General features: G+C 45.0%; 1 protein-coding gene across 1 annotated transcript in view; it reads left to right on the top strand.

Annotated features, from left to right (window-relative positions):
* Nucleotides 1–22,895, top strand: part of LOC104635220 (BPI fold-containing family B member 4) — a 43,700-nt gene continuing 20,805 nt past the window's right edge. The window contains exons 1-6 of the mRNA XM_075768657.1: nucleotides 1–398; nucleotides 6,257–6,351; nucleotides 13,813–14,558; nucleotides 14,782–14,877; nucleotides 15,461–15,524; nucleotides 16,732–16,857. The gene's annotated coding sequence lies outside the window, so the exon portion shown is untranslated. The remainder of the gene's footprint in view (nucleotides 399–6,256; nucleotides 6,352–13,812; nucleotides 14,559–14,781; nucleotides 14,878–15,460; nucleotides 15,525–16,731; nucleotides 16,858–22,895) is intronic.

The following is a 22,895-nucleotide window of genomic DNA, read 5'->3' as shown; positions in this document are numbered from 1 at the left end:
TTTAATTCTCCTTTGACTTTCTATTGTGTTTCTCTTTTCTCCACCTTCTGTGGCCAGTCCCCTCTACTCCCTCCTTTTTTTCTGCTTCCCCTAGGACTTAGATTTTACTGCCTGTGTTCCACTGGACTCTTTCTGAAGAAGCAGAACCAGTGGACTAGACTAAATGGATCCCCTATCCCATCTTTTCCCCTAAAAGCAAGGCGTTTGCAGTAAAACACATTGAGGCTTAAACCACAATGTCACTAAGTGAAATCTTTCCTCTTTTGCAGGCACTCCTTGGGAACTGGTGCCATCAGATAAAGTTCATTCCTGAGCTCAAGCTTGTTGCCTCCTGCTCAACCACTGATAAGAGCCACAATGCTTACTTCACTTCCATAAAATAACACAGGCAAACTCTGGTAAGACAGGTCTCTGCTTCTGTTCTGTAATTTATCCATTGCACAATGGTATCAGGCAACGCTGCTGGTATTTTAACATTCTCTTGCTTCCAGGTAGAACATACTGGTACTAAACTTTCATGGAAACGTGAGTCGTGGAGAAAATGTGGAAGGGGCTCACTTTTTTTGTGACTTACGATTTTTTTTTTAAACCTGTAAATCAATGAAGTTTTGAAAGTTGTCTTAGGCTGTATGAGGACAGCTCCTGCAGAGCGAGAGGATGATTGGCTATGAGAGGATCAGTTTCTGTAGGAAGCATTGTCCTTTGGAGGCATCCCCTTGGGTTGGAAGGGGATCCGAACGCATTCTCCTTCCTGGCTTAGGAACCTGAGTGAAGTGGATTGGCTCTGGGCTTTGTGGCCCAGGGAAAACTTGTGGCCTTCTGCCAGCAGTATTGCCTTTGGCAGAATTGGCAGTCAAGGTGCGGGGGGGGGTGATGTGAGCCTGGAACGCTGACTTGGGGAGCAGGTTATGGCAGAGGTTCAGGCTAAGCTGCTGCTGACTGGGGGTCACGATGGGTTTGAGAGCACTGTTGATGAGGAAGCCTTCCTTGAGAGGGTGAGCCTGGGGAGGCTGAGACGTTGGCAGGAGGTGGGGTAAGGCAGTGGAGGAAGCTGGATGTCTTCCTGGTCAATCACCTCCCTCAACTTTCTGGTTCATCTTTCAGTCCTACTTCTCTGCCTTGTCTTGCAAATATTACTCAACTTTCCCACCATTTGAATTCCCCTTTTCCTTTTCTTATCATCTCTTTCTTTTTTTGTTCACACTCCTTGATTATGTCTTTTCTTTATATGCATCTCATTCCTCTTTTCATTCTTGTTTCTCACTTTTTCCCCTCTCGTGGCTCTGCGTTCTCCCATCCCCCTTCTCTGCTTTCATAACGCACTTAGTCTGGCAGCAATCCACCATCTCCTGAAAGCTAATGGGGTACAACAGAAAGCCCCATAGTTGCTATTTAGCATGCTGGCAATTGCCCAAACATGTTTCAGTATCTGGTCTACTATAAAGTTGGGAGACATCTGACAATTTTTTTTTTATATACAGCTGTATTGTTTGTGCTGTTTTCTTCACCCTCAGTAATCAGACTTTCCTCTCTGTTTTACCTATTTGGGCTATGCTCTGCTCTTCAGCAATGTAGGCTGAACAATGTCTGCCTGGAAATTGTGGGTCTTTGCAACTGCATTTTTGCCTGTCCAAACAATTCTGCAATAACAAAAGATGGGAATGTTAAATTACCACTTCCAAGAGTCTAAAATCCCAATTGCTGGCACCTGGGCTCTTAAATGGCTCTGTTTTTAATGCTGGTGGATAGGATCATGTTGAGTCTTCTATGGCTGGCGTAATTCATAAGTCTGTAAATTTTATCTTGTTTTACAAAAAAAAAAAAAAATCTTTCTTGTGCATCTTCTCTTGCACCTGGATGATGGGAAATGGTGCGGTGATGTGGAGGCTATTCTGCATGTGGGCTTGTTGTCTTTCTCCCTGAAGAAAGTGGTTTCTTCGTGCTTCTGACAAACTTGTGGGTTTTAAGCCCAAACTTCTGGTGGTCCCTCTCGATGTACGGGAATGAATTCTGAGGGTGGTGTAACGGTCTGCCACCGTTTAAAACCGGCTTGTTTTAATATGCTGAATGAACTCAAGGATTTTTCTGCTTCTGGCTGTAGCAGAGGAGGATTACCACCAGGTGGTACTGTTGGGCTTTCGTTTCTGCTGGAAACAGCCTGGTTTTTTGTGTACCATTTTCAAGGAAGGATTTATATGCTGGGATTAACCTGGGTCATCTCTGCAGAATTTTGTTTTGTTATTTGCACATAAGCTTTGTATATGAAGGAATTTCAGCCCGTGAGTGGCTTGAAAATTCTTGACTGCTCCCCAAATATTCAGAATTTGGCATTTGAGGTGTGCTGTTGGTTGTTTAAATTGTCTCTTTGGGGGCCCATTGCTGCTGTTAGTCTATACACCTGCATAATTTCAAACCATGGCTGGTGTTTTGTGGTTTGTTTTTTTGTTTTGTTTTTGTTTTTTTTTTTTAGCAACTGAGCAAACCTGGGATCATGCTGCAGGGCCAGAACTGCTCCTCAGATTGATCCGTCATGTCCTTCATGGGAGGGGGATGGAGAGGGCCAATCCAAAAGAGGTTTCTTCTAGAAATGCATTTTCTGTTTGCAAAGCAGTTTTCTCTAGTGCAAGGAGATAGTAATTTCCAAGCATCTTGGTTCATGCCTTAGGTGTGAGCTTCTTGTTTGGGCTCCTTTTAAAGCCAAAAGTTGATCCTGGTTTTAATCAGTTGGCCCTGTGCTTCCTCCTTCACCTGTGCTCACAGCATTCACCTCCTTTTTTGCCTATGTTCTAGATTTTAGCAGTAACTGTGTTTTTTCCATTAGGGCACCAGTTGCTGATATGGAAAGTGCCTGGTGGGTGTCTAAGCCTCCTGCTCAGGGGGACGTCCAGGACTTGTAAACCGGAGGAACCAACCATCGCCAAAGCAAAACAGGAGCGCCCTTGGCCCTCCCTCCCGACAGAAGAGCCCGTTGCCCGGGCTGGTCATTCCTTTTCCTTGACAGCGGTTGCTCTAAGCAGCTGCTCTGCGAGGCTGGCAGGCCTCTGCTAGCACCATCACTTACACTGACAGGCTGTTATTTTTCTATTAGGACTCTCTGATTTTCGGTTGTAAATCACCGACTATATCACTTGCCAGAGCCCAGTCCTGGCTGTTGTGCTATCCAAGGGAATGTGTGAAGAGTGGTTGCACTTGACTTCTGCTTCACAGCAGATCCCTCTCCTGAGCTGCTCTTTCCACATCTTGTTTCTCTGCTGCCTTTTCTGCCTGGATCATGATATCATGCATCTCTGTCTTTCCTTCTCCTTGCAGTCTTTAGCAGTTTGCAAAATCCTACTGCCAGCCTGCTGCAAAAGGAGGTTTTTTTCTTCCTCTCTTATTCCTCAGGTGAAGGGACCAGCTCTGTGTTGGGATTCTCTGGTTTTCCTTCTGGGAACAGAGTTAAGAATTTGCATGGCACTTCCATGTAGCATTGGCTTTGCGTGACATGAAGGTCAGCAAGAGCCCCTGCTCTTCTGTAATAATTTTTTACCTGGGTGTGGATCTAATCAATTGAGCTTCACTGTCTGGAATGAAGGCTCTTTTCTAAATCTGTTTAGGTGAGGAATTTCTGTCTGTGACCACTACAGAGGTTCAAAGTTTGGATGCTTTTATAAATGTGTCTCCTCTGTTCCTTCCTTCCCCTTGCCTTCTTTTTATCCAATATCTCCTCTTTAATATTGTCTGATTTTTCTATGACTTTCCCTTTTGTGCCCTCTTCGCTTACCCTGGAATTCCTCTCCTTCATGTAAACTGTTTCAGACAGACACACAGACCTGTCCTACACAGCCATTGCTGAGAATTTGCAGCGTGTTTGAAATGACCTGCTGTCACTTTCATGTGTAGAAATATATTTTCTCTGCTCATAGGCCATCAGCGATTGCTTTAGAGAAAGGCATCCTCTGTTTTGATGGTTCCCCAGAGATGGATGTTATTGGCAAGATACCATAAAAGGTCTTTTTTTCTCTCCATTCTGCAGCTGAAATCATACATGCTTATAATGGCTATTATTTCTGACACTTGCTATTTTATTAGTAATATTGAGATTTGTGTCTTAATCAGCCAGTTGATGTTGGTCAGCATTAACGGCAATACTGTTCTAGTAGAAGGGCAGAATTGTGATGTTTGGTAGAAATTTCTGCAAAGGCTGCTATATAAAGCCTATATTCCATCAGAGTTCTCTTAACCTTAAAAATAATTAAGTAGCATTCATACAATTAGAATTCTTCTGCCTCCTGATTCCCTGTTTTCTTGGCCTCGTGATGTTTGTTGCATGTTAATGCCGTTTTACCGTGTTGTACTTGAAGGATCACTTTTGTCTGCAAACCGTTCCTGGCAGGAATATATTGATGGACCATTGTCCTGTTGTTGATGCCTGTTACAGGACGGTAAGCAACTTCTTCACATGTACCACCTTCCCGGTGAAAGAGGGGCATTTGAGAAATCCTTCTCAATGTATCTGCAAGGAGATAATGATTCAGACAGACTCTGCATGAGAGTATTTCAGTGTATGCTAGGTTTTAATGGCACTCTCACTACTAATACAGCACTGCAGATGTCCTTAAGGCATTGTTTCCTGTCTCCTTTAAAATTGTTACAGAGCATCCAATTCCAACAAGCTATATTTATGGATCTCCTAATCCAGTTATCGTGCCACTACATTTGTCTGATTGCTATCATGTCTTGTCTCCATCAAGAGCTAGTAATGAGTTTGTTCCTTGTTCTCATTTATAAATTTATATAATGAATAGTTCTGAAGCTATATGTTTTATAAACAGTTGCTGCATAACTGATGAGATTTTGGTGATGGAGCGTGCTCTCTACTCTTGGGGACAGCTTGTGCAAGACCTAGCCGCACAATCCATCAGGGATGCAGAGGCATGCTTTTGTAATGCTGGATGAAACTGCAAGATGCATGTCTTTGTGTTGGAAACGTGAGCTGATCTCCTGATGCAATCAGGTCTGTAGTGAAATCATCCAATTTCTAATGACATAGGCGTATCCAGGACCTGGGTGTGCACAGGTAGCTGCTCCCTTTCTCTCTGGACCATGACATTACCTGTTCTTCTGATGAATGCTCTGTTTGGTTCATGCAGACACTCAAATTATACATTGTCCAGCTCATCTAATTACATTTATGCTTACTTAAGAAATTTTTTTTAAAAGTTAAATTTGTTTCTCATCAGTGCTAATTAACACACGGAGATGGGCGTTGTTACATTATGTTTTATCACTGTTCTGCAGTCCTGTCTGTCTTTAGCCTTTCCTGAGCTGGGACCGCGGTGAATATTTGTAGAGGTATTATGGTTTTGGAGAAATGCCTGCTAGAAACTAGTTGAAGAGTGATGGAGAAGTTATCCAAATAAAAGCAGTATGCATATGAATAGCACCAGCAGTAAAAAACTAAGTAGAATTAAATGGATCTTATTTCTAAGAAATATCTTGGTTTCTAGCAGACTGAAACATGAGCTAAATCTACTCACTTGCACATCATAACATAAACAGCTTGATGTGGAATAAATCTTCTGCCACATCAATGGAACAAATTTAAATTAAAACTCTGATCATGACTCAGTCCTCTGATTTACATGTTGGTACTTGGAATCTCTTCCAGTGGCACTGCTAGCACCTGAGCCGGATTGTTGCATACTTTGCAAATTCATCATGTTCTTTACCCTAGCTTTCCCAAAGCAGTTGATTTTGAGGAAGGAAAGGAGGGATTTCGTATTCTTGGTATTCTAATGAAGATTGTTTGGATGTGGACCTGATCCTGTGCTGACCTGATCCTGTGCTGGGCTGGTCCTGTTCTCAGTGGAGCCATTGTAAGTTGACTCTGGCGGAAACTCCTGTAGCCACCCTGCCAGGCGTGTCTCTAAACAAGTGATTCAACTCTTCCAAGTGCTTCTAGTAGTGGATACAGTTTTGCTCTTAGTGCTTATTATTAGAGCCACTAAACTGTATTAAATGCAGCATGATGAAAGAAAGGTAGTAGAAAACATCAGCAGAGGCTTTCATGATGAAACATGACTCATTTCCAGTGGTCCGACATTTATGGAAAATCAAGAGGAATCCATGAGAAGTATGCAAAAGAAACAGAAAGTTTTTGTGCAAGCTATAAGCGAGGCTGAGAGGTAAACATGCTGGGTGGGCTCATATAGCCAGTCTTACACGATGCCTCAAGGTGCTTAGAAACCTCGGTTTCCTGTTTTCACTTTTGCAGAGACTTGGCATCTGCTTCACTTGTCATGAAAGAGCCCAAAGGAGAAGAGACTGCTCAAGCAAAAGGACATCAGCCAGTGTGGTGCTGTGATTTAGGTAAGAGCTGGAGCAAACTCGGGCTTGATCCAAACTGTGCTCACTGTTGCTTCTTTTCTGTGAATCCTGCTCCCAAGCAACAGATTCTTTTAGAAATGAAGAAGCATCACCTCCTAGCATTCTTGCCTCTTTCACTGCCTCATCTTGGTCAGCAGCATAGCTTTCTAATTCTGGCTGTTTTATATCTCAGTAAGGTTGCTGCAGAATCTGTCTTTACAAGACATTCTCTTACGCTTAATCTTGAAAGAAATAATGCCCCTCAAAAAGTGCTGTCACAGACTTCAAACATGTCGAATGTACTTCAGATAAAAGCAGGACTGTAATGGTCTGTGGGGTATGATTTGAAGTGTAGGAGCTTTGGGCATGTGATGATGCTTCTGACATTTGCAGACAGTCCAACCAGCAGAAGGTGAAAATGTCAAGATATGTGTCGATTCTCTCAAGAACTGGAGAGCTGCTGCTAAAACTGAAGTTTTGGGAAAAACAAAATGAGCAAAACTAGCAGAAAGATCTAAGGCATGAAGCAGCAGCTGTACAAAAGGTTGGAAGTGTTGGTCCTGCTCTGCAGCCTACCCACCGTTCACAGAGTAAGGAGAGCAGACAACGAATGAGTCACTCTGTGTCCTCCCTTCAAAGTGGTTTTCCAACATAAATGTGAATAAAACCCTGACACAACTGTCCTAATCACCACTTCTGAGGATGACTGCATTTTTGCTTCATCAGTAGATAAGAAAGGAGGGATGTTGGGCAAATTCTGAGCAGAGCACTGTAAAGATGAGTGCAGTTGCCCACACCATGTCTACGGATGCTAATGACTGGATCTTCTTGTCTGGGTATTAAGGTGAATTAGAGTATCTTCAGGAGGAAACTAAAAATAAAACACTTACCTGCACTGAATGCAGAAATATGGGTCCTGACTTTACATCAGGCAAATCTCTAAACAAGACTGTGCTCAACTGATCCATGCTGTGTCTGAGAGTCATAGATTTTTGGTCTAATACTTGCTGTGAACTACTGAACTCTACAAGTTGTTTGTTACTGCTGTCTGTATCCCTGAAGGGATGAAAGTCACCCTTTTTCTTTTTGGCATGTAACTTTCTTGCAGTTTCTTAAAGTCACAGTGACAATTCCTACAGAAATAATTTAGATAGTGGAGAAGATGTAAAGGTTAAACTGACAAGAACCTCCATAAATTGTTAGGCTTGTCCTTAGTGAGAATCTTCATGAATTAATTTTATTTTATCTGTTCAGCAGATTGTGAATGGTTGGATTTCATCCCTGGTCCCTTCAGAGCTTCTGAGCTCTTGGAGGGTCATTTGAAGAACATATCTCACATCTTGTATATAAAAAGTCTCAGGCTTATCGTTACTTCAGCAGCAACTGCAATGTCAGACTGTGGAAGCTGTCAGGGAGATAGGTAGGTACAATCACATGGAATACTCACCCGTTAATATCAGCTGGCCCTTTGTCAAGTGGCACCTTGGTTCTGTGGCAGAATAATCTCATCTGAGAAGATATTTACCTTCCAGTGTTTCATTAGCTGCTATGACTAGTTTTATAATTATCCTGTGATTTCTTTATACTCATTATACTCTTATTTGAAACTGTGCGAGGATGCCTGGTTCCTACCAAAATGATTTAATTCTTGAAATGACTTTTAGTGTTTGGTCAGTTGATGTGGGAGATCAGGGAGCCGGATTTGAGTCCAGCTGAAGTGCCAACAGGTCTCCAGAGCTTGTGCTGTGCAAACACTGAAGGGGCTGAAACGAGGCAAGTGGAAGAACAGTGTGTGGCTCTGAAGGGTTCCTGATACGATAGGTTCCTACTTACGTATAGATTTTAAAAATAAAAGAAATATATAAATATTTATCTTTGTTTATTTTAATTACCTTGTTCCCAAAGTGTTAGTTAGTTTGACCTCTAGCTTTTGGTCTCCTAAGATGTTATAAGATCTGCTGTTCTTTGAGCAAACAAATCTGAGTTCAGCCACATTTTAGGGGCAGTCACTTAAATTTTAGAGTTATAGCAAGTAAAAATTAATTTCAGCCTGGCCAAAATACAATTAAAAACGGTGGGAAAATGCTGCAATTCTTGTTACCTCACATTGTCAGTTTTGACCAGGAATATTCGCGGCCAATCTTCATGTTTAGGATAATTGTAACTGTTAGTGAATATACCCTGAACTAGCTCTTGAGCCCCAGCGTGCAGGCGGGGCAGGTTTTGAGGAGCTCCCATCACCAGCAGACCATTCCCGAGAAGGGTGTGTGCGTCGCAGGACGCCAGCGTCGTCAGGCAGGAGCCACCGCAGCCTTGCCCCGTCTTGGCTGGGTTTTCAGGTGCCTGGGTGTGCCGGTCTCCCAGAATCCTGTGAAAGCAGAGATGTTGCTTGGAATAGATTAGTTAAAAACACAGACGGTGAAAACGAAGCTGGTTGAGAACTGGCTGAGCAGGTTGCTCAGAGCTGAGAGTGCAGGCATGTCGCTGCCTCTACCCCTTTTCCGAGCGTGAAATCTGTTGGGGGCAGGTACAGGATTGCTGGAAAGAGCAGGGGTGTGAGAGCAAGGAAAGGACTTGAGAGCTGTATTATTTTTATCAATGGCTAAAATGCCTCTTTTGCAGTCCTCTCTGATCCTCCTTTTTGGTCCCAGTGGCATTGCTGGCGTTGAGGGTGGTCGTCTGCCACGGCTCCGTCCCGTGGCACTGGCTCTGGAGCAGAACGGGGCTGCAGGCACTGAGGGGTGAGACCCGCAGGTGGGGCTCAGCGTGATGGGGAAGAGACCTGGCCAAATGGATTTATACAGGGAAGCGGCGTGAAGTGCAAATACACCATTTGTACAGGCTCGTAATCCTTCTGCTGAACAGTTGGTCCTTAAAACACTGATAGTTTGTTATTTTGATTGCCTAAAATCCTGAGCAGCAACCTGTCAGCAGCTTTGCTTGGGGGAAAGTGGAGTGTTGCGTGGCGTTCTGTTAACGTGTGCAAGATGATGAGGTATTGTGATAATGGTGGCTGGCCAGAGACCCTCAGCAAGAGACAGCTGTGTGCCTGATATCCCTTCTGTGGCGGCACCCTAATTGCCAAGGACGCATTCATGTTTGCGCACATTATTTGGTAATTATACTTAGTAGACCGTAGGGGACAGTTAAGAAAGCTTAAACATGTGGCAACTTCCACTACCTCATCACCATAAGCACCAGCAAGGCTTGGGTTGCAGCCTTGAAAAGGGTTAGTGCAAAGCAGCGGGAAGCAGCTTCCCCAGCAAAGGGCAGAGGAGCATCCTTTGGAGGGCAGGTGTCGTGCTGGGAGCCTGAGGCATCTTTGTGGTTGTAGGGAAAGCAAGGGAAGGCTGTAAATGCTTCCTCTCCTCTGGATTTAGAATTATGGGGGAAACACACGATGAGAAACAGTTCTTTATCTTCTTTTAATGAGTAATTGATGTTGCTTTTTTTTAACTAAGCCTGAGCTCTACCACGCATATGTTGAACACAAGGGTAAACACAAGTGGTGGAGCAATGCTTTGTACTGTACAGTGTGCCTTGGTATTTTAGTAATTCATAATTATCCCTTTTCTAGAAAAAATTTTGTGAAATTACTTGTAGCTTGGCAACTAAATGAAGCCTTGACGATGGTCCTGACAACATCACTGCCACCAGCCCCCTGAGACCAGCCGACGTCCGGGCTGTGTCGTCTCCCTTGTGTCAGGCTGGCTCCTGCCTTTGTTCATGTGCTCGGAGCTGGCTGTGCCCGATGGGAAGCTGTCACCCCTCCAGGTTGGGAAATGGGGCACCAGAGAACAAACCCAGTGAGCGGTGTTTTATTCCAGAACTCAATCCTTCCAAACAATTTTGGCCGACATGAAGGAGATAAGTTCTGCATGTAAAATGTGTATTTGTACATGAACTGTGTGAAGTTGTATTTAAGCAAGAAAGGAGACTGCGGGAGCACGGATGCAGACAGCTGCTTTGTTTGCCATCACAGGTTGTGATATACTTGGGCCAGCCCAGGCAGAATGGCACTGCAACAGAGCCTGTGGGTCAGCAATGGGCGCTGCCGGTGCAGAAGTTCAGGGATTAGTACTCCAGCCTGGGTGGGTACCTGTGAAATAAAACTGGCTGCAGCAGACCACGGATTTCCTCTGGTGTGCAAATCTTCCAATGCTTGGTCAGCTGAATAGCAACTCTAGGTTTAAGTTGACACAAGTCAGGTGGCAGAGCTTTTCAAAGCAGGGATTCTGGTCAAATGGACTGGTTAGACAGGCCTCCTGTGACACCCAGGATGGCCAGAAAAAGGAGCCGTGCTCAAACCCAAATGGTGTCCGTCCATGCCTGAAAGGCTGTTGGAGGTTTTTTGTGCTTCTGTTTGCCTGAAGTTGTTGACCTGCAGTTGATGGAGATGCCGAGTATTGACATTTCATCTGTAAATATCACTTAAAATACAGGTTTATATTTTTGGCACGTATCCCTTGGACTATAGTGAAGCATGTGGCGGTACTGTGCAGTGGCAGATGAGCAATTAGCAGATCTGTGCAGGAGCCTTTTGCTGTGCAGAGCTCCCGGAGGGGTCGTTACCACGCAATTACGGGACTGCCTTCAAGTGTCTTATTGTCTGTGAAGTAGCTTTGAACTGAGCAGAGCTTGGACAACGGCTGCTGATAATATCATGGCCAGCACCAGCCCGGGGGCTCGGGCGGGCAGAGCATGTTTTCTCCATCGTGGCAAATTGGCAGTGGTGTGTGTTCACCTCCCCGTGCGCAATGTGAAGATGCGCTGCACAGCGTGGGTGGTGGGACAGGAGGGAGGACACTGAGCGCTAGCAAGGAAGAGGGTCCCATCCTGCTCTCCGTGTAGGCAGGGAAAGCTCTGCCCTGAGCATGATTCTGCCTGTTGGTCTTTCACCCCTTTAGCGACTGATGCAGCCTGAGAGGTTGGTGTGACCTGTGTGAGGGACCGTTGCCTGCCTGGTCACTGCTCAGGCGCCTGGAGCAGAGTGGTCCCTATTTAAGGAGGGTTACTGCAGCTCTGGGTGCCTGCTGGAGCTGGCGGGGAGGAGGAGGAGGAGGAGGAAGGGCTGCAGGACGTGTTCTTGGTACGCGGGTTGCAGCTGGAGCAGTGCACCTCTGCTTCGTGATGTTGACTGAGTATGTTTGCTCATTTTACTTGGGAAGGACTTTGGTGGTGCAGCCAGAAAGATCTGCCCGCGAGCTCAGCAAGGGTACGTTTGGAGGGACAAGTGCCTGAGAAGTCAGCGATGAGGCTGCCGCTGTGCTGTAGCATGGAGAAGGTGCATTAATTCATCAGCTTTAAATTCTACTTTTCCTAAGATTTTAGGGTGTTTTTCTGATCTTTTGTATTCCTTAAGCATTTGTGCTGTGGGGCTATTTGGTATCCAGATCTCATCACTCAACTTCTCAGAACTAAGCACATTTTCCTCATCATTAGAGATAAGAGTAAAGCAACAGGGCAAGGTCCTTATTATTTTTTAATGCTAGCTGTAGTTATTATGAATGTTTTGTACAAAATGATCTTTGCTTCATGATTTGGGGAATTGAGAGTCATAACAGCACACAACGAAACACTTACACAGATGAGTTTTACGGATTGGGTTTTCTGAGGCACACCCAGAGCGGTTTGCCGGATGGCTGCCATGCGAACAGCTATTGCCAGGGCTGGATTTTGCAGCAGTTGTCTGGAGGAAGGACCTCTGGCTTCCACCCCGTCTACGGGAGTGTTCCTGCACAGACCAGAGTGTGTTAAGTAGAAATAGAGATTCACGTTACTTTTGAAAGTATGCAACTCGGAATTGCCTTGCAAACCGTTTCAGACCCTAAAATCACTGATGTTGGGTAATTATTCTAGAGAAAAAGTAAAAAGGAAAGTTAGAATATGACAATATCTGAAATATTTGTAGGGTTTTCTACTCACTTATCTGAATTGTTGGCTATGCCTGTCCTTCTGTCAGGATTATTAGTGAGAAAGGCGCCAAAGGGAGAATTCTCTTTGTTGTGCTGATGGGAGTGTTGCTGGCAGGTTATTAAGACTGAAGATGATGAAGGTTTTAGTCTCTCCTATGTGATCTGCTGATGTCACCACAAGGTTCAAATGCAGAAGGCACCATCATCTCTCAAAAAGCATGAGAGAAGGATGAGCAAAACCTCTCCAGTTTTATCCCAGCTGTTCTGCACATTGCACAAGCATTTCTCCACGTCCGTTTCCTCCCTGCTCTGTTTGTATGTCCTGTTAACATCCTGGTCATTTGGAACGTCATCCCTTTTAGGAAACGAAGCCAGTCTTGTTTCGTAGACCCCTTCCTCCTCAGCCCCACTGAGTTTTGAAGGACTTGGGTTTTCCATCTATCCTACTGCATCAGCTATTTTTGAGCTGCAATCCATGTGAATTAAACCCACAAATGTGTCTCTGCTTTCTCGGGTGCCCCTGCACTCATCCAGAAATCTGAATTGTGTGCAGCTTCAGCTGACTGAAAACACAGAACCTGCACCGTGCTTCCTTTGGGTGTTACCTCCTCTAAGAGGAGAAGTGAGAAAATGACAGCTTTTAGATGCTCTTCCACAGTTACAGGTCAGCACCCAGAGCATCTGTCCTGATGGCAATGCTTTTCTTTACAGCTTGTGAAGATTCAACAAATCTCCTTTCTGAGTCTGAAATGAGCAAATTCTCATTCCCAGAATTAAAGGTGGATTCAATAGCTATCAAAGGGCGAGTGGCAGACAGAATAAAGGCTTCTGCATGATTCTTTGTCTTCTGACGATGTCTCGAGGCCCAGCCGTAGACTACGGTGTCTGTGCAGTGAGCGTTGTATTCATCACAGCAAAACTGGTGGCTGCAGGAGGAACTTGGGTGATAAGTAAAGGTGTGTTGAGTACAGCCATTACAGCCTGCCTGCAGGATCAACAAGCTAATTGAGGAAGAGGCTTTTGCGAACAACTTGTAGCTGAGACCCCATCTACAGGGGGTTATCTGGAGAGAAATAACAAGGCAAAATGAAACAACAACAGCAAAAAACATTTTATTGAATAAATGTCTCTGTTGTTTGGCAAGAAAAGATGCAGCCTTGGACACTTGTCTTGCAAAAGGCAGCCTCATTTCTTTCCATCCTCTCTCTGTATTTTGCTTCCTGCCAGGGCTGTTTAGGGACAGTTTCTTCTGCTATTCTGCCTCTTTAACTGTGGGGAGATTTTTTGTGTTTGGTTTGTTTGTTTTTTAAATTGTTGATGTTTTAAAAGCAAATAAAGGGCCCTACAGGAGCTGCTTTGCTGGGTGCTCTGAGACTAAATTCCTTTGCTCATGTTTTCTTGTCTCGTTTCACAGTTTGTACATTGTGAATGTTACGATTATTCCAGTCAAGGCCAAGTGTGTCCCTGGAGCTGGGGTCAAGGTGGCTTTTTTTTTCTGCTCTTCTCAGTATCTTTGGTACTTGGTGGAGTTTGATTTTTCTTTCCACAGCATAAGAAAAGTATAATGAAGGCTTCTGCAAGGGCAAGAGGAGGGAGAACAAATGAAATTTTTCATCAAGAAACTTTGCATGAAACACTGTACCTAGGTCCCTTCTTGTTAAAACATGTGCAGAGCCCCAAAAATTGGTAGAGGATGAAGAGCCAGGAAGGTTTCCCAAGGATACTGGATGCCGTTATCACCGTACAGGTTTGTGTCAATCAGCAGCTCCCCAGCTCTGGCGTCTGTGCCCTAGTGACGGGGCAGTGAGATGCCAGCTTGGATACTGCCTGTTCTGGTCAAGAGCAGCCAGAGTGTATTGGGGTTGAATGGTGTTTGCAGCAGATATTGAGAACTTTGGGATATAGCTGTCCCCGAGAAGTGCGCATCTTCCCCTGCAGAAGCGTCGGTGTGTCCATGCACTCGTGCTGAGCCGTGTTTGTTGGAAGCCGAGGCTCCTCCGCAGGGCTGTGCAGAGAGCAGGCTCTGGGAAGGGCAGCGGCGATGGCAGCTCTGGAGGGAAGCAGGTTTTAATCCTGCCTTTTCCTACAGAGAACAGTTCTCGGGTGCTGCGATGGTGCGTGATAGATACTTGGTGTGGCTTTGTCTCTGCTATGGAAATGTCCTTGTCCCTGGCATGGTCACTGTCGGGTTAAACAGCAGCGTCCTGGTCCTGCCGGCAGACCGCTCGCGCAGTGCCCGACGCACTGTTATCTGGCACGCAACGCGAGTCTGATAGATGAAAAAATAAGCCTGAGGTGAGTGCTGCTGATCTTTCACACGCAGAAAAGTCTGTGTGGGCCAGAGTCCTGTGTGAAGGCCTGTCAACAGCTCTTATTTTCTATCTACCACCTTTGTTTTGGATTTATTTCCAGCAAAATAGCTATTTGTTCAAGTGCCTGGAGAAAAGTCTCCTCCATGTCTCTGCATATCACAGTGTCACCCACTGAGAATGTTTTGATTTTAAATTCTTCTTGGCAGGTTCACCTTTGTCCCTGTGCCCAGGCAGTGACTTGCAGAGACGCCAGCTCATCACGATACTCTCCTGCTGTTTGCTTCTCCACAGCCTTTTATTAGGTGTGAACGGCTTTATTTTTAAGACTAACTTACAGCCATGTATCTTGCTAAGAGGCTTTGGCTCTACCCCTAGAGACAGTGGGGAAATGCTCTTACTTAGCTAAATACAGACTTCCCACCGCATTGCATGAGCTGTGTGGCCCTAGAGATGTGAAGGCTGTGAGTAGCCATTGCATCCCCTGTCGCACACAGAGCGGAGGAGGAACGCACGCTGTCAGCACCAAGCCCAGGCTGGCTGGTGGGGCTCGTCGGCTGCGGTCTCCCCGGGTCCAGACCTTCCCATGGCAGGCTCTCGGCAATGAGCCTTTTGACCCAACCTTTTGGTTCTGGGCTTGACCGGCCTGGAGAGAGCTGTGAGGTGAAGCTTGCTGTGGTTGCTTTGCTCGCTGTGCACAGGAGAGGTGTAGAGTTCATCTGCTTGCTCAGACTGCCCTCTCCTGAGGCAGCAGCCTGGAGGCAGCACTTAAATACGTTAAATTGGGTTCAAATCATCTCCTGGTGATCAGCTCTCTTATTTCTCTCAACTGCTTTTGCCTGATAATGGGTTGGGGCTTTTTTAATAATAGTTTCATTTTGTCTGCAGCAATATTGACTCAAGCGTGGAAGCTGCATTAAGAAACCACGTCCTGTTTGAATTAAAAAACAAGGTACAGCTCATTTCTGATTATCTTCCTAGAGCCATGAGGAAAAGAAAGGGAGACAGGTTTTCTCAGTCAGTTCCTTCAGGCATAGACATGGAGCACACACTTTGTGAGACCCCCTCCTGCAAACCCACATGCTGAAATGGGGCAGAACCTCGGTTTATCTTCTGACCGTGAGCGTGTCACCTCTCCAGGGCTGCAGCAAACGGGTCCCTCCTGGGAGCAGAGTGAACTGGAGTTTTATTACACCTTCAACCCTTCTGAGCAGCGTCCATTATCCTCCTGTGCCCCCTCTCTGGAGGCGGAGGAGATCTCAGCTCAGTCCTGCAGTGCTAATGAATAACGTCTCTGAAAAAATGTGTGACAGCACAGGTGAGGTTCTGCCACTGCTAAAAGGAAAAACAATCCAGGCCTAGGTTTTTTCCCTGACTTAAGCTTAAATCTCTGAGCCTGGAATGGAATAACATTCTCATGTGTTTGTCACCTAAAATACTTTCAAGCTGCTTTTCCATTGGGCATAGGAGGTTGCTGCACCATATGAATTAAGTGATGCTTCTTTTCAGTTTCTTTGTGCACCTGATAATGCTGGTGGGGAGATGCCCCGGTGCTTTCCCCTTCTTTAAACTAGACTGAGTTTTTTTAAAAAACAAATATCTCGTATATATCAAGCAGACTTGTTTTGACACCTAACTAAGTTAATTTAGGTGGTTTAATATAGTTCAGCAGCTCAAAATCATGGTCTTCTACCTGATCTGATATATTGATTCTACTGGCATTTTGTTCACAAATCTTTTTCTGTTTCTGTGCAGCTGTAATTGCATTTGAGAAAGGGAGAATTATATATATATGCTCGAGCCACCCAAAGTGCATAATTACTCCATTGAAATACCTCTAGGGGTAAGCGTGAGCTGAGTGTCATTTGTGAGACTGAAGTTTCACACAGTTTTGGTGTTTTTTTTTTTTTGGATAGTTTCTGCAAGCAGCTGCGTCGGGGCAGCTTATGGCGTGGTAGTGAACGGCGGGGCAGGAGTGGGGGACAAACCCGTGACGATGCCGTGCAAGGCCAAACCAGCTTTCACACTGACTGGCTCCTGCTAACACAGCAATGATGTGCAAAGCCTTTCCAGCAGAAATCCCCTTCCTGCTAGATGACGTGGGGTAGGATTTCAGCAATGTGTTCTTCTGTCTTATGAGGTCATCTTTTATTTTTCAGATCAACCTTCTTCAAGACTCCGTGGGAGCTTTTGTTCTGGAAATCAACTGTAAGTCCACAGGGATGTTTTCTTCCCTGATTTCTCATTAGTGAAAATCCAAATTATACAAGCTGAGAGGTGTTTTGGTGGGTTTTTGTTTCTTTTTTGTTGTTGTTGTTTAGTTGTTTTCCCCTTTTGGAGCAATTCAAATGTCTGTTCTTTGCTGGAGCAATTGCATTTTCTACATATGCTTAATTCTTAAAAGACAAGCTGGGTATTAGGAGTCTTGCATATACACAACCATCGGTTTGGTTCTTAGCACTGTTTATCTGCTAAAGCAATGTATACGTATATTCTCTGAAGATGTGGTTGTCTGGGGGGGGCTGAACAGTAAAATTCAAAAGCCCTGATGCATGTTTCTGCATACATCTGACTTAGGTTTGTTTATCTCGAGATGCATGCACCAAATCCATCTGTTCCTTCACATTGTAATAAGATAATTTTACTAAGAATTGAGTAAAAGCAGCACGTTGTCACTGGAGTAATATTCCTGTATTGTAAATGCAGGTAAACTTTTGCAAACACAAAATATATTTGTCAATTATCTGCACTGAACCTTTCTGGTACGTCCCTTTGTCCCCCATCCTGGTTCTAATTAAACCTTAATGGGGAGACTGGGCAGGCCAAGGGTGTTGAGATCTTTGTTTGTGCAGCATGCGTCAAAGTCGGAAAAATCCCAATGCTCAGGATGCCAGGGCTGCACATAAAGACATTTACTGCCCCCCTGCACAGGTAACCCCCTGGGATACAGGGCGAGTCTCCTCCCGCCTGCCCTGCAGTAGCTCGGTCTGTAGTGGCTTTTCTCAACACCATCTTTTAAAAAACATGATGTCCAGAAGTTGCACAGAACCAAGTACCTCTGAGGACACGTCTCCTGTCCCTAAACAGTAGCTGGCCCGTTACGCTTGTTGCCTGTATGAATAGGCTGTCGTTGTCGTTGGAAACGTGTCCTGTGCATCGCAGCCAGGACGTGGCTTAAAGGATGGTCTCTCCCCACTGTCACGTACACCGGTCCCTTGTGCCCATGCCTCTCTGCGTGGTGCGTTTGCTTCACCTGTGAATTCTACAGCTTGTGGACAGACGTCAGATTTAACTGAATTGCACCCCTGCAATACTGGAAAACAGTATTCTGGAAATGCTGATTTCCTACGGGCTTTACATCAAACGTTGAGTAGTTGATGCTGCCATGATTTAAGTGCTTTCCACCTCCTGGAGCAGCGGTGCAGGTACGTCTGCAGAAGGCAGGTCTGGCTTGTTGTGTTCCCGTGCAGCCGTGCGCCCAGGGTAGCACAGGACCAGCTAGACTCAGAACTGTTTACTTGCATTTATGCGAGTCTTGAAAGGCTTCTTAAATTGTATGAAGTTAATACAATGGAAAATGGATTTTTCCTGCCCACCTAAGCAAGCCTTTAGTGATTAATGCTGTAAAGTAAAAACAACAGCAACAAATTCAGTTTTATAATGTGCTGTGGATTCAAGGTCTATGAAAAATGCGTGCTTTGTAAAAGAATTTTTTCCTCCTTCTAGTACTCTTTCAAAAAATATCTTATCTCCGTAAAATCCCCTTGTCTCCATAGCTGCATTTTGATGCTAATGGGATTCTTAGCTTCATAATTCTTTGTCTCTCTTCTTGCATTGGTACAAGGCTAAACTCTATTGCAGAGTAGATGTGTTCTACTAGAGAAAAACTCAGCAGAAGTAGAGGATTCACTCTTTGGTTGTGAAATTAGTTGAGCTTTTTTTCATCTGCTGTTCTCCTAGAGATGTATTGTGTGCCATAACTACCGCAAGAAAAAGGATGAGTTGCTTGCTGTTGCGTGTCTGACACCAAACAGTAAAAAGAAAGCCTACCATGAGCTGAAGATATTTTAATTCACGTAATTCTTTATTCTAAAACTTTGATTACTTTATTTTGCGGGGGAAAGGAAACTCCTGTGTCTGCTTTTGAGTTAGAGCTAGGGAAGTACAGAGGATCTAAACAGTCTCCTTGTTAAAAATACATTCTACTAGAAGTGCCATTTTCCAAACCAGCATCATACCTGGTTACGTGCTTCAGGGGAAAGTTTGGGACATTGACTATTGTTCCTGCTTTCTTTTGGATGCTTTCTTTTAAATGGCTGTGCTTTGACAGCACTTTCCTTGTGATCTTTTTCCCCATAACAGGAATTTATTCTCCAGGGAGGGAGTGAGCAGTCGCACTTTGCATGCAGACCACGAGAAACGGGGTGTGCAGAGTAGTGTGAGCAGCAGATGCACTGCAGGGTAGCAGAAGGGCTTCCTCCCACCCTGTCATGCAGCAGAGCTGCACAGAGATCCCTGTGAACTGACCGTGTTCAACCTTTCCTTGGCATGAGATCAAGCCCAACGAATGTGTATCAAAACATGATGGTAGGCTGCTGGGAAGTCCTTTTCTGTGGACAGGAAATAGCTGCAAAAATTCCCTTCCATCTTTCAAAAAGTAGATGAGATCAACTTTCCACAAACACAGGGTAGGTCCTTCCAAGAGGCTGGTCTGGAACTTCCCTGCAAAACAGGAGCTCAGTGCCCAAACCTGCAGACAGCAGCTTCATATCACCGAGTGCCCGGGAGGAACCTCGCGCAGCCGGGCTGTAGGTGTGGGCAGTGAGCAAGGGGGGAAGACAGCGAGTGCTTCAACCAGCGTCCTTGCTGCTGCCAAGCATTGTGGACAAAGTTTCTGTAGGCAACACCCATCCTTGTCAAAGCCTGCAAGAGGCGGTCATGCCACTTGCCATTTTCTCTGAGCGCAGCACGAGCGAGGGGTTCTCCTGGTCTGAGCCTGCTCCAGGAGCAATCAGCAAGGAAGGCTTTGTGTCTCGTTCAGTGGGAAGGCAAAATTCCAGCTCAGCCTGGTGGGTCCCTGTCCTGCTCTTGTCCGGCTCTTCAGCTGGTGCTCAGCACTGGCTCTAGCTGGTGAGCTTGACCCACCCTTCCAGGAGTTTATCCCTAGTCCACTGGGCTGAATATAAAAATAAGGGTTTTCTTTGAACGAGAGATTTCTGAAGCTCCGTTCCTAACAACAGCAAAGCACACTGCTGCTCAGAAATAAAGGCACACTGTGAGTCAGGATATTCTTCCTGCTCATGAAGCTATCCAGAAATTGCAGATACGGATTATATGACTTGAATGCTACACTATTTATGATGTGTGTTCAGTCACCTAAATCACGTTGGCAGTGTTTGAGCTTTGCCTGGATAATTGATTCAAATGTAAATTGAATGAATAAATCCTTTATGGCTAAAATATGCTCTCTTTTTATCTTGATTCTTTTTCTTCTTTTTGTTGAATGGCATAGAAAATAGGTAGTTATAATCTCATAAATAGATATTTGACTACCTTTGTGGGAGGGCAGGTAAAATGAGGTTTGTATGGTCTGTTTTGAAATGCTTTAGTGTTTTGTTTATTGAATTACTAACCTGTTTATAACTTGGCTTCTGTACTTCTGGTCAATAATCTGCTTGTGGAAATGTTTGTGCATTCTTCAATGGCAAGGCCAGGTGGTTCGTTATTTCTTTAAGTGCATATTAGTGGAGGGCAAAGAATCAGAGGAATTTAATTTTGGGTTTGTAGGTTGTTTTTTTTTTTTTAGTAGCCATGGAGTAGAATCTTGTGGTGAAGGTGTGTCCTGCTGGCATCAAAGGTTTCTTTGGTTTCAGAATCTGCACAGAGGGACCCGAACTGGTATCAGGACAAGCCTTTGCGAGCATTTTGTGAATGTTTTAAGCTATTTTTTCCTTAAGGCTTCCCTGATGTTTCATTAGACAGAGCTAACACGCTAACTACAAGCCAACAAAGGAATGTCGTTTGAGCTTTCCTCCCAGCCCGGTTATGTTTAATCAGCAGTTCCACAGATGGTAATTCTTGGAGCTGGTGTCTTTTCAGCGCAGTCCGGTGGGCCCCTTGCTCCCTTATGCTCGGCAGTTCAGGGATGGCGTTCCCACTCCCGGAGCAAACATTCAGCCGGTGTGTGGAACCAGGCACTTGGCATTCCTCAGGCTATAAATATTTGGGTGTTTTTCATGTCTTGGGGCAGGAATCCCAGCGCTGCTATGTCGGGCACTTGCTGCCTTGTCAGGGTTTTGCTCTGCCCTTGTCAGCTCTTCCCTTTGCTCTGGCATTAAAATAATTAAAATACTCAGAACGGATCATCTCTGTCCATTCGGGACTGTCACTTCCTGCTGACAGCTATTGCTCTCAGGCCCTGCAGAGGGGGGTACCAGCACTTTGCAGCTCACGTGAAGCCCCCCCCCCCGGCCCCCGGAGCCTCTGGGAGTAGGAGCTGGAGCCCACCGAAGTGTAATATCCTTGAAATGCGTTAGCGGTCACCACAATGCTTCCCTGTGTCCTCAGTGTCTGTGTAAATGTCCAGACCTCTTTTCAATCTAATTAACTTCTTGGCTTCAGAGATGTCCTTTGGCAGAATATCCCATATTCAAACCACCAGTGCGAAAATACATTTCCTCCTGCCAGCTTTCAAAAGCCAAAAATCCCTGCTTTAGCTGCTTGTGCCACAGTCCTGTTTGCTGGAGGACTTGTGCTTATGTGATTTCTTTTTCTGTCTTTTATTTCCCTCTCTGCTTATCTCCCCACAGTGCCAGGGGCTGGCTGTCCTGGGGCAACCGGTGCAGCAATCCAGCATACTGGGGATGTGATGGTATCGTACCCCAGTGCGACTGGGAGGTGCTGCCTGTACCACTTCCAAAAACATAGCAAGGTCCATCCTTCCTTACCCCCCATCCACCGGTCTCCGGGAGGCACTCTGTGCCTCTGAGCAACTGCTGTTCCCTTCACTTCTTGCTGGATGGAAAGGGACTGGATTGCTTCTGCAATTGTATAACAAGAGGCTTGGGCTTGTTTGTGCCCTGTATCATTGCTGCCAGCTGTTGAGCATCAATATTTATGATTCTGTTATACAGCTTCTTGCATGTGTGTTGTGTTTATAAGGGGGAAAAATTGCAAAGAAAATGGTTCATGCCCAAACTTGCCGCTATCCAGAATCTAAATTTCTCTCTCCCTATCTCTGCGCTGGGCTGTTGTGAATAGGAGATTTTGTGACTGGCTTCAGAGGCCGAATTCAGCTATTTAGAAAACATCCATTCAGTAAATCATATGGGGAGCAGCTGCCGCTCTCTGCTGAGCCAAGGCACATCAGATAAAATATTGCTTATTTATTTGGTTTGGTAGAAATAAAGTTGCTGTAGTGGAACATCATTATAGGCTGTTCTTAATTCACCTCAGGGCTATTTCTAATAGCAGCACACAATTCTCCTGTGACAGTCTGAGTGAATGAGATGGGTGTTTTGATGTCAAGCTGAATGTAAGAAAGGTTTTAGGAATCAAAGCTTTGAAAGAGAAATAACTACTGTTTGTGCTCTGATACTGGAAGAGGTCCCTGTTTTATTATTAACACTATAGCTATTGAAAGTCCTGACACTTGTTCCTTGGGGATTTGAAGCAATTCAAGCCATGAAATACTGTTTCAGCTCAGCCTTTTACAAGTCACTGCATGTTGGTGAAGCCGAAGGTGGCCTTGATAGCTAGTGGAGATGCCCAGGGCTGGCATTAACTTAATATTTGTGTGATTTTTAAGCTGTGTGGCAACCAGGAAACCTGCTTCTGCCCAGCTCTTGGCTTACAGCAGATAGCTGCTTTTGTCCAAGCAGAAGGGTTTATGAAAAGCTGTCCAAAGCATTTCAATTCAGGCTCACTGCTTTGCACAAATGTCATCAGCATAATATTCAGCAATGGGGCCATGGCATCTGCAGGCATGTTGCCTGCTGATCTGAAAAAATGCTAGAGGCTGTTACTTTAAAAAAAACAAAAAAACCCAAAAAAACCCAAAAGGAAGGTTAGGAAGAGAGTGTTGCAATGTAGGTCTTGGTGCACGTTTTCTTTGACAAGGAACAGGGATCTAATCAGGATCCTGCTTTTCTCCTTAGAAAATTGTCTCAAAATGTCTTATCTCCTCTTTGCGTCACAGCTTGGCGAAAACAAGTGAGAGAATCATGTGGATCTGAAGATGTTACCATATTGCAGGCAGGACAGATGCCTGCTGTGATTTTGTTTTCTCTGTGTTATGTCTTTAAATGTCCAAACACCTGTGTGA

Source organism: Balearica regulorum, chromosome 16 (genome assembly GCF_011004875.1).
Source record: "Balearica regulorum gibbericeps isolate bBalReg1 chromosome 16, bBalReg1.pri, whole genome shotgun sequence".
NCBI classification, from domain to species: Eukaryota; Metazoa; Chordata; class Aves; order Gruiformes; family Gruidae; genus Balearica; species Balearica regulorum.
The sequence above is the reverse complement of the archived record's forward strand: the minus strand, read 5'-3'. Positions and strand labels throughout refer to the sequence as shown.